Here is a 10,024-nt window from a genome sequence, read left to right as displayed (position 1 = left end):
GACCCGACCGCAGAAACAGTATAACTTCCCCAGGGAGGCGGAGGCATACATGGAAACAGCCTTGGGTTCTTTGGTTAAACGGGGTATTGAGACTAATAGCTACCCATGTGAACTCTCCATTGTGGCCGGTTAAGAAACCGGACAACTCCTGGAGAGCCACGGTGGACTATCGAGTACTCAACCGTAACATCCCCGCCTGTGACCCACGGTTGCTGTCGTCGCTGACCTCATTGGAAGTATTCCAGCCTTCGTGACCACCTTCACGGTGCTGGATATTTTCAACGGGTTTTGGTCCATACCTTTAAGAAGAGAAGATCAGTACAAGTTTGCTTTTACCTTTAAGGGCCAGTAATACACTTGGAACTGTCTACCTCAGGGCTTCCACAACAGCCCTAGCATTTTCCACCAATGTGTGGCCAACTGTTTAAAGAACTTCAGAAGCCCCCAGCAGTTAGTACAGTATGTGGATGACCTGCTCCTATTCACCGACGAGGGGGAGGGCATGGCCCACTGCCCTCTGGAGCGGAACTGCTGGAGCTGCTGAAAGAAGAAGGGTTTAAAGTCAATCCCAAGAAGGCACAGATCAGCCAGAAGGAAGTAAAGTTCCTGGGACTGGCTGTGCGCGCTGAGGAAAGGGCCATTGACAAAGCTAGAAGGAAAGCAGTGCAGAAGTTACCAGCCCCCAACACAATAACAGGAGTAAAATCTTTTCGAGGGCTAACCGGGTACTGCAGAGATTTCATTGAGGATTATGCAGCCACAGCAGCCCCTCTGCTCTGACTCCTACACAAGGGAGTGGAGTGTGATTGGGACGAAGGTTGCAAGGCAGCATTTATCCAACTCAAGAAAGACGTGCAGACTGCACCAGCTCTAGGGGCTATTGATGGGGGAAAAGATCATGACAGCTGTGGGGCAGGAAGGAAAGGTCTATATACATAAAGTGAAGGCACATTCCATCACAACCCCGTAGCGAGGGAAAACATGTTCCCAAGCAGGATGCCCACACGGGGAAGCTCTGGGATCCATACAACCCCGGCCCCATCGCAGCAGTCAGGGGAAGGATTGGGATGACAGGGAGGCCAGGGGTAACATTGCCCCCGGACCTCAAAACTGTCCTGAGCATGCTAGCAAAAGGGGAAAGGTTAGACGGCCCATAGACTCCCCGGACGAGCTCATGACCGGCAGAACCATGCGAACCCCCACCCATGTATTAGCCATGGTACTCATGGAAAGTCAGCTTAGGGAAGCGAGCCGGGACAGCTTTGTCAGGAACATGTTTGAACATCTTAAACAGATTGACTGGCAGGCTGCTAACAACATGAGAAAACAGCATCGGAGCAACCGAATGCTGCTAGAACCCCGCAAACACCACGAATGGGAGGTAGGGGACCAGGTCATGGTCAGGAACTACGGTCGAGTAGGAGTTTTTGAGGCACTGTACATGGGACCGTACCACATTGTCAACAAGGCAAGCCCCATGGTCTATGCTGTGAAAATGCCCCGCCATACAAAGTGGTTCCACATAAACCAATGCAAACTTTTCAACCCCAGGATAGCAGCTAAGCGCAAGGGACAGCCAGAAACAGAGAACCGTGCTAAAGGCAGGGACCCTCAGCTAACAGCCCCCAACTGTGGAAATCCCACAGGGGACATGGCAGACCCACAGACTGCACCTCGAGCGGCGGTGGACGGTGTTACTGGAGAGGCTATCCCCCCAATCATTTGGGACTCTCCGCACGTAATGGCCTAAGACATTGTGGTCACCAGTGCCCCAATTTAAGTGGTTCAGCCCCGGGAGAGGGACCGGCCGCAAAGGGATACCTAGGATCAGGAACCAGCCTGCGAGCAGGGACCCCCAAACAGTAGTCTTGGGCGACGAGGGACCCCCGGAAGAGATAGTGGTGGACCAGCCACCAATTGGGAGTCCCCAGCCCGCAGCCCTCGACCAGACAGAACCCCCAGGGGACAAAATGAACTGGGCAGCCACCCCCAATAGTGTGGGACTCAGAACCACCTCCGGCCAGGACATTCCGGGTCCTGCGGTACAGGCCGGCTTATTGCCGGCCCCGCTGGAAACCCAGAGGCCAGAGAAGGGGAAGGACAGGAATTAACCTGGCCACCCAGAGACGGGTGGCAGATGTACAGAAATAGCACGATATGAGTTAAAGTATGTTTAGTAAGAATCTAGTATAGTGTAATAGGATAAGAATATTTAGATGAATATAGAATGTTTGAGTTTCAGCCGACAGCCGGTGACTAAATAGTGACATATGTACTAAATATTGAGGAAAGGAAAAGACCCCATCTTGCAGGCAGTAAAAGAGGTACAACAAGAACAATAAGAGTAAGATGAGACAAAAGTTGATAACGGACATCAGTTCCTTTGGGAACTAAAAAAAGACAGCCAGTCGATTAAAGACTTAAATGTGTCTGAGAAGAAATGAGCCCAAATTGGAACTCGATCACCTTTTGTTAAGCCAGAGAGCTTTTCTCAGGTCTGGACAATTTGTTTTATGTGCCCCTACTGGAAGGAGAACAACATGAGAAGGGTTCTATTCCTGCTCGCCTTGATAAGGATGAGCAGTGGGGCCGAGGAGACGTGGAAGAATCCCTCATTTATGGGTGCTCGGGAGAGAGAGCACCGATCGTGGCTGCAGTGGGCGGCACACCAGGTGTGGAAGAGCTCGCCATTTACGCCCAGGAAGGGAGGTGACCAGGGTGGCTGGGGTCTAACTCCACTCGCCACTCCAGCCAGGAAGGGTTTACCTATGGGGAGGCCTCCGTTTCATGCCCCAGGATATGGGTCGTTGCTGCGCGGGTTAGTGTTACGGAGGGAAAACGTGTGTGTTTGACTTGTAAAGGAAAGATTCCCCTGGGTAGATGGTGGTGGCTCAGGAAGCTGAGCAAGGACGCGGGGGACCAGGAATCTGACTGGGAAAGACTCGTTAATGATATGTACCGTACCATCACGGGGACATGGGGAGGAGTGAAGGTGTGTTGGAACAAGTGGTGGGAGTCCGAACAGGGAATTTACGTCTGCATGTGGGGGTCAGAGGAGATCTGTCCCACAGGCAGAGCAATAGCCTTCACCAGGCAATGGCAAGATGACGGGTAAGGGATCGGGTGCGATCCCACAATCACCACTCCCAATTAACGCCACCGAACTTAGAGCACACATGAAGAAACCCCTGCCCACATCCCCGCCAGTGCGAACAATAATAGAAAGGTGTCCTACCACCACCAAGGGACCAGGGAATGGATTAGTATTGGTACCAATCGATAAGGTGTTATACCAGGGGGTACACTATGCAGTAGCTTCAGTTATTTTAAACTTTACCGAGGTGCACTTATCTGCATGGTGCCAAAGGAAACAGAACAGCTATACCAGGCCCTACTCAGAGAAATGTTCAAGAAATTTTACGAGTTAGACTTTGGGAATTAGTTAAAGCAGATCTGTACACCCTATATGCTAGGGACACCATGGGTATGGAGAGACCTAGAAGGGGAACTATTGTGTTCCTAACACAGATGAGACTGCACACAGGGAGGTTAAAGTAACAGTGACCTCAGTCTTTATTAAGACACTCCAGAGTGAGGAACAGGCCTTAGGGGCTGGCTCATATATAGTGCTGGGATCCCTTGGGACTTCAGGGGATGCGCTCCCTGGTGGTGGAACATGGGAGTGCATGCTTTACAGATACACAACATCACTCCCCCCCCCCCCCCCCAAAGTCAAAGTGAAAACTATTTACAAGGTGAGGCAGTCGGGAGCCTTTCTTTCGCTGGTGGACCGCCTCGGTACAAATATCTGTTCTGGTGTGTTGGCTGTGCCCTCCATGGGCTGGCGCATTGTTGGATCTACAGGGCTGCTGGTGAGCCTGGCCTTACTGGGCTGCTGGGCGTGATGGGTTCAATTTCCTGGTCCGGGGTGGTGTCGTTGATTCTTTGGTTGTGTGTTGTGGGCTCGAAAAAGGTGGTGTCTGCTGTGGGTTGTTCATGGCAGTCTGTGAACCACGGCCTCGTTTGGTCCAGGTGCTTTCTGCAAATTTATCCATTGTCTAGTTTGACTACAAACACCCTACTCCCTTCTTTAGCTATCACCGTGCCCGCGATCCATTTGGGACCATGTCCATAGTTTAGCACATACACAGGATCATTCAGATCAATTTCCCGTGACACAGTGACGCGACCATCGTTTACATTTTGTTGCTGCCGCCTGCTCGCTACCTGATCATGCAGGTTGGGATGGACCAGCGAGAATCTGGTTTTAAGTGTCCTTTTCATGAGTAGCTCAGCCGGGGGCACCCCTGTGAGCGAGTGGGGTCTCGTGCGGTAGCTGAGCAGTACTCGGGACAGGCGGGTTTGGAGTGAGCCTTCTGTGACTTATTTAAGGCTCTGTTTGACTGTTGGTACTGCCCGCTCTGCCTGTCCATTGGAGGCAAGTTTAAATGGGGCCGAGGTGACATGTTTGATCCCATTGCGGGTCATGAATTCTTTAAATTCGGCACTGCTGAAACATGGCCCATTGTCACTGACCAGTATGTCAGGCAGGCCGTGGGTTGCAAACATGGCCCTCAGGCTTTCAATGGTGGCGGTGGCGGTGCTTCCCGACATTATTTCACATTCAATCCATTTTGAAAAAGCATCCACCACCATCAGGAACATTTTACCAAGAAACGGACCCGCATAGTCGACATGGATCCTCTCTGATCATGGTTGCTCAACTGAGCACACACGTGGCATTGCTGTACACAGGACTCCAAGTCAGAGTCGATACCGGGCCAGCACATGTGGGATCTGGCTATCGCTTTCATCATTACTATACCCGGGTGTGTGCTGTGGAGATCCAAGATGAACTTCTCCCTGCCCTTTTTGGGTAGCACTACGCGGTTACCCCACAACAGGCAGTCTGTGTGAATGGACAGCTCGTCCTTTCGCTGCTGGAACAGCTTATAGATAGAACCATGGAAAATAGTTACAGGAGTAGGCCATTCGGCCCTTTGAGCCTGAACCACCATTCAACAAGATCATGGCTGATTACCCACCCCAGCACCCCTCCCCCACCCACCCCCAGCCGCAAGGACCACATCCAACTCCCTCCCGAATACATCCAATGAACTGGCATCAACAACGCTCCGCGGCAGGGAACCCCACAGGCCAACAACTCCCCGAGTGAAGAAGTCTCTCCCCATCCCAGCCCCGAACAGCCCACCCCCATCCCAAGATCGTGCCCCCCTCCCCCCCCCTCCCCAACTCCGGACCCACCCGCCCTGACCCATCAGAATCCTTCCCAAATGTCAAACACCCCCGGATGTCGAGCCCCGGACACCCCGGAGCCACGCCCCCATGACAGGCTTGATTAGCTCTTGTATTTCAACGGGGATGCTGGCCCAGCTCCCATGCAATACACAGTTTTTTACTAGGGTCAGCAGGGGATCTTGGATGGTCCAAGTCTTAATCTGGCGGGCCGTGTCAGGTGATTTATCATTTTCAAACACTTCCATGACCATCAACAAGTCTGCGGGCTGCGCCACAATCAACAAGTTTGCAGGCTGCGCCATTTCTACCCCCATGGTGGGCAAAGGTAGCCGACTGAGAGCATCCGCACAGTTCTCGAAGCCTGGCCTGTGGCGGATGGTATAGTTATATGCTGATAGCACAAGTGCCCACTTTTGTATGCGAGCTGAAGCATTCATATTTATCCCCTTGTTTTCAGCGAACAGGGATATGAGGGGCTTGTGATCAGTTTCCAGCTCAAATTTGAGGCCAAACAGGTACTGATGCATTTTCTTTACCCCGAACACACACGCTAATGCCTCTTTCTCAATCATGCTGTGGACCCTCTCGGCCTTAGACAAGCTCCTGGAGGCATAGGCGACAGGTTTCAACTTCCCCGCAATGTTACCTTCTTGTAATACACATCCGACTCCATACGACGACGCATCACATGCTAGCACAAGTCTTTTACACGGGTTATACAATACAAGCAGCTTGTTGGAGCATAAAATGTTTCTGGATTTATCAAAAGCAATTACTTGTTTTTTTTCCCTCATACCCAGTTCTCACCTTTACGCAATAACACATGTAGGAGCTCTAAGAGGATGCTTAACCCCGGTAGGAAGTTACCAAAATAGTCCCAGGAACGACCGCAGCTCCGTGACGTTCTGTGGCCTGGGCGCATTCCTGATAGCCTCTGTCTTGGCTTCTGTGGGCCAAATGCCATCCACCACGGTCTTTCTCCCCAAAAACTCCACTTCTGTTGCCATGAAGATGCATTTTGACCTCTTCAGCCGCAGCCCTACGCGATCCAGTCGCTGGACGACCTCTTCCAGGTTTTGTTGGTGCTCGACGGTGTCCCGACCCAAGACCAGTATGTTGTCCTGAAAAACCACCATGCGTGGTACCGACTTGAGTAGGCTCTCCTTGTTTCTCTGGAAGATGGCTGCAGCCGACCAAAATCCAAACGGGCATCTGTTGTATATGAACAGTCCCTTCTGCGTGTTGATGCAGGTGAGGCCCTTCGAAGACTCCTCCAGCTCCTGCGTCATGTAGGCCGAGGTCGAGCATGGTGAACGCCTTGCCTCCTGCCAGCGTCGCAAATAGGTCATCTGCCTTCGGTAGCGGGTATTGGTCCTGTAGCGAGAAATGATTAATAATTACTTTATAATCGCCGCAAATCCTGACTGTGCCATCGCTTTTGAGTACTGGAACAATCGGGCTGGCCCACTCGCTGAATCCCACTGGGGAGATGATGCCCTCACGTTGCAGCCAGTCCAGCTCAATTTCCACTCTCTCCCTCATCATGTGAGGTACCGCTTGTGCCTTGTGGTGAATAGGTCGTGCCTCGAGGACCAAATGGATCCACGCCTTCACCCCGGAAAAGTTTCCAATGCCTGGCTCAGAAAGGGAAGGAAATTTGTTCAGAACCTGGGTACATGAGGCCTCATCGACATGTGATAGCACTCGGATGTCAGCCCAGTTCCAGCGGATTTTGCCCAGCCAGCTCCTTCCAAGCAGTGTGGGGCCATCGCCCGGGACAATCCAGAGTGGCAGTTCGTGCACCGTGCCCTTGACCATGGCGCTGCCCAGGACAGTGATGAGATCTTTGGTGTACGTTCTCAGTTTTGCGTGATTGGGGCTCAGGACTGGTCTGAGTGCCTTGTTGCACCACAGTCTCTCAAACATCTTTTTACTCATGATGGATTGGCTAGCGCCAGTATCCAGTTCCATGGCTATGGGTAAGCCATTCAATTTTACATTTAGCATTATAGGTGGACATTTTGTCAAAAATGTGTGCACCCCGTGTACTTCAGCATCTGCCTCCTCTCTCTGAGGCTCAAAATTGCTTTGACCCACCATGGACCGATCTTCCTCTGCCACGTGGTGGTTAGCAGGTTTTGCAGAGCTTTCAGCTCGTCTGAAAGCTCGTTGGAGGTGCCCCATTGTTCCACAGCTCTTGCAAACATACCCTTTGAAGTGGCACGAATAGGCTGAATGGAAGCCTCCACAACGCCAACATTCATCCTTTGTTCCAGACTCTGAGTCATCTGGTTCACCTGAGGCCTGCTGGCAGTTGCAAACTCGTGGTTTCTGCCCTGTACATTTCTGCTCGCAAACACAGTTCCAGTTAATTTATGAACATTGCTAGCACTTGTGTGCTGAGAGATTTGTTTGGTGTTATCACTGGTGAACATAAACACCTGTGCTATCGCAATGGCCTTACTGAGGGTCAGTGTCTCTTCAGTCAAAAGTTTTCGTCGGATAGTCTCGTGGCCAATACCCAGTGCAAAAAGGTCTCTGAGCATCTGCTCCAGGTAGCCATCAAACTCACATTGTCCTGCAAGTCGCCTTACCTCGCCGACGGAGCTTCCTGACCTTCAGATCGCTGGCACATGTAGAACCGATACCTCGCCATCAGCGCGCTCTCCCTCAGGTTAAGATGCTCCCGAACCAGTGTACACAACTCCTCATATGACTTATCTGTGGGTTTCACCGGAGCCAGAAGATTCTTCATGAGGCTGTAGGTCGGTGCCCCGCAGACCGTGAGTAGGACTTTTTGCAGCGCTTCCTTCTTCGTCCAGCTTGTTGGCTACAAAGTACTGGTCTAGTCATTCGACATAGGCTTCCCAGTCCTCACCCTCCGAGAACTTCTCCAGGATGCCCAAAGTTTGCTGCATCTTTGCGTTCGATTCGTATACTCGGCGCCAGTTATTGTATTCCTAACACAGATGAGACTGCACACAGGGAGGTTAAAGTAACAGTGACCTCAGTCTTTATTAAGACACTCCAGAGTGAGGAACAGGCCTTAGGGGCCGGCTTATATACAGTGTTACCAAGGGATGTTGGGATCCCTTGGGACTTCAGGGGATGCGCTCCCTGGTGGTGGAACATGGAGTGCATGCTTTACAGATACACAACAGGAATCTTGAATGATATTTTTACTGCATATAATACAGGATCCTCTGTGATAAATAGCCTGGACGATATACAATTGCAAACGCAGATAAATGGTCTAAACAACCAACTGAGAAAGATCCTGAAAGAGGAAAACACAGTAGTAGGCTCAGAGCTACACGAGGACCAGGCTATGATGTTTCATTTAAGAGATTGTGGCTGAGCTGGAAAAACATGCACAGACAGTGAATGCACTCATATGGGAGGATAGGAATGCTTCGGACCAGACTGCCCAGAACGAGGTGTGTGTGCTGTATGGGGCAGGGCCGCAACAACCCTGGGGGATTTAAAACAAGGTTTAGACCCCTCTTGCATCAGTAACAAGCACCTCGCAGCCCTCCACCCGTATAGTAATTTACTAAGCCCGTGTCAGCTTCGCCTAGCTTCTGAAGCCTACCATGTCACAGTAAGTTGCGGGTGTTCTAATCACACCATCATGGGGATAGTACTAAGAATGCTGGTCATGGGGATAGTACTAAGGATGGGTGGGATAGCCCGACCCACACCTGTATACAGGGTGGAGAACATTGGAGTCATTCAAGGAGGTGCACACATTTTTTTCACAGCGGTCCCACCATATGTCATAAAGTGGGAGCACGCTATGATGGGTACTGGCCTCTCCGGGTGCCGGAGATGGGGTACAGACATAATACTGTGTCCCCAGCACTTGAATGCCTATTCGAAACCACAGTGCGAGTTTAAATCTGTTGGCGCACAGCCTATCAACTGTACCATGGATGTAATGGCACAAGACCATGTTCCTCCACAGGTAGCATACATAGGGGGTGGGACATATTGTGTCAGCACAAGTGCGCCCCACTACCAGCATGGACAACGCATCTGGTGTCTGCTCAGTGACAGCAGTTTTTGCTTTAAACCCAAGGCAGAAGTTCAAGTGGCCCAGGAACGGATTGTCCCCATTCCCGAACCCTCCACTGTTCACCTCACTGTGAGAGAAAACATCACAAACCTGCAAGATTAGGTTTTACATTTTGGTTATGAAATTCCCCCTCTATCCAAACATCTTACCGCTCTGCTAGAAGCTGTAGTAATCTCACAAAAACATTTCTACTCTCTAGAACAGAAAACAATTGAGATAGGGAGGAAAATTCTGGAGATTACAGTTCCACCCTGGTGGGATATTTTCAGAAATATAGAGGTCCCTGCTGGGATCAGAATAGCTTCCCACATTTTGGTTGTCTGTCAACTCGCGATTATTCTTTACTTATGATGTCTCACTTGCTGAGTGAAACACAGGCCGTCAGGTCAGGCACCAAAGGGTGCTGTAACGCTCCTTGGTCGAACTTGGGAATCGCGCAGGGAGGGGTGACACCATACTACCACCTTTGATTTGTTTTTATTTTCACCTGCTGTAAAAACGCAGCAATCGAGTGTTGTAAGAATGTCACTTAAAAATGTGTTTGATTATATTCCTTTATTTTACTGTACTTATAATTGTGTTTGACTATTTACCTTTATTTTACTGGAAAAACGGAGTAATGGAGGGGCGTCGGACCCCCTCTATGCTGTAACAGAATTTGAATAATTGTATTTGCCTGTAAACTGCATT

Source organism: Pristiophorus japonicus, chromosome 24 (genome assembly GCF_044704955.1).
Source record: "Pristiophorus japonicus isolate sPriJap1 chromosome 24, sPriJap1.hap1, whole genome shotgun sequence".
In the NCBI taxonomy this organism is placed as follows: Eukaryota; Metazoa; Chordata; class Chondrichthyes; family Pristiophoridae; genus Pristiophorus; species Pristiophorus japonicus.
This window is presented reverse-complemented; position numbering follows the sequence as displayed.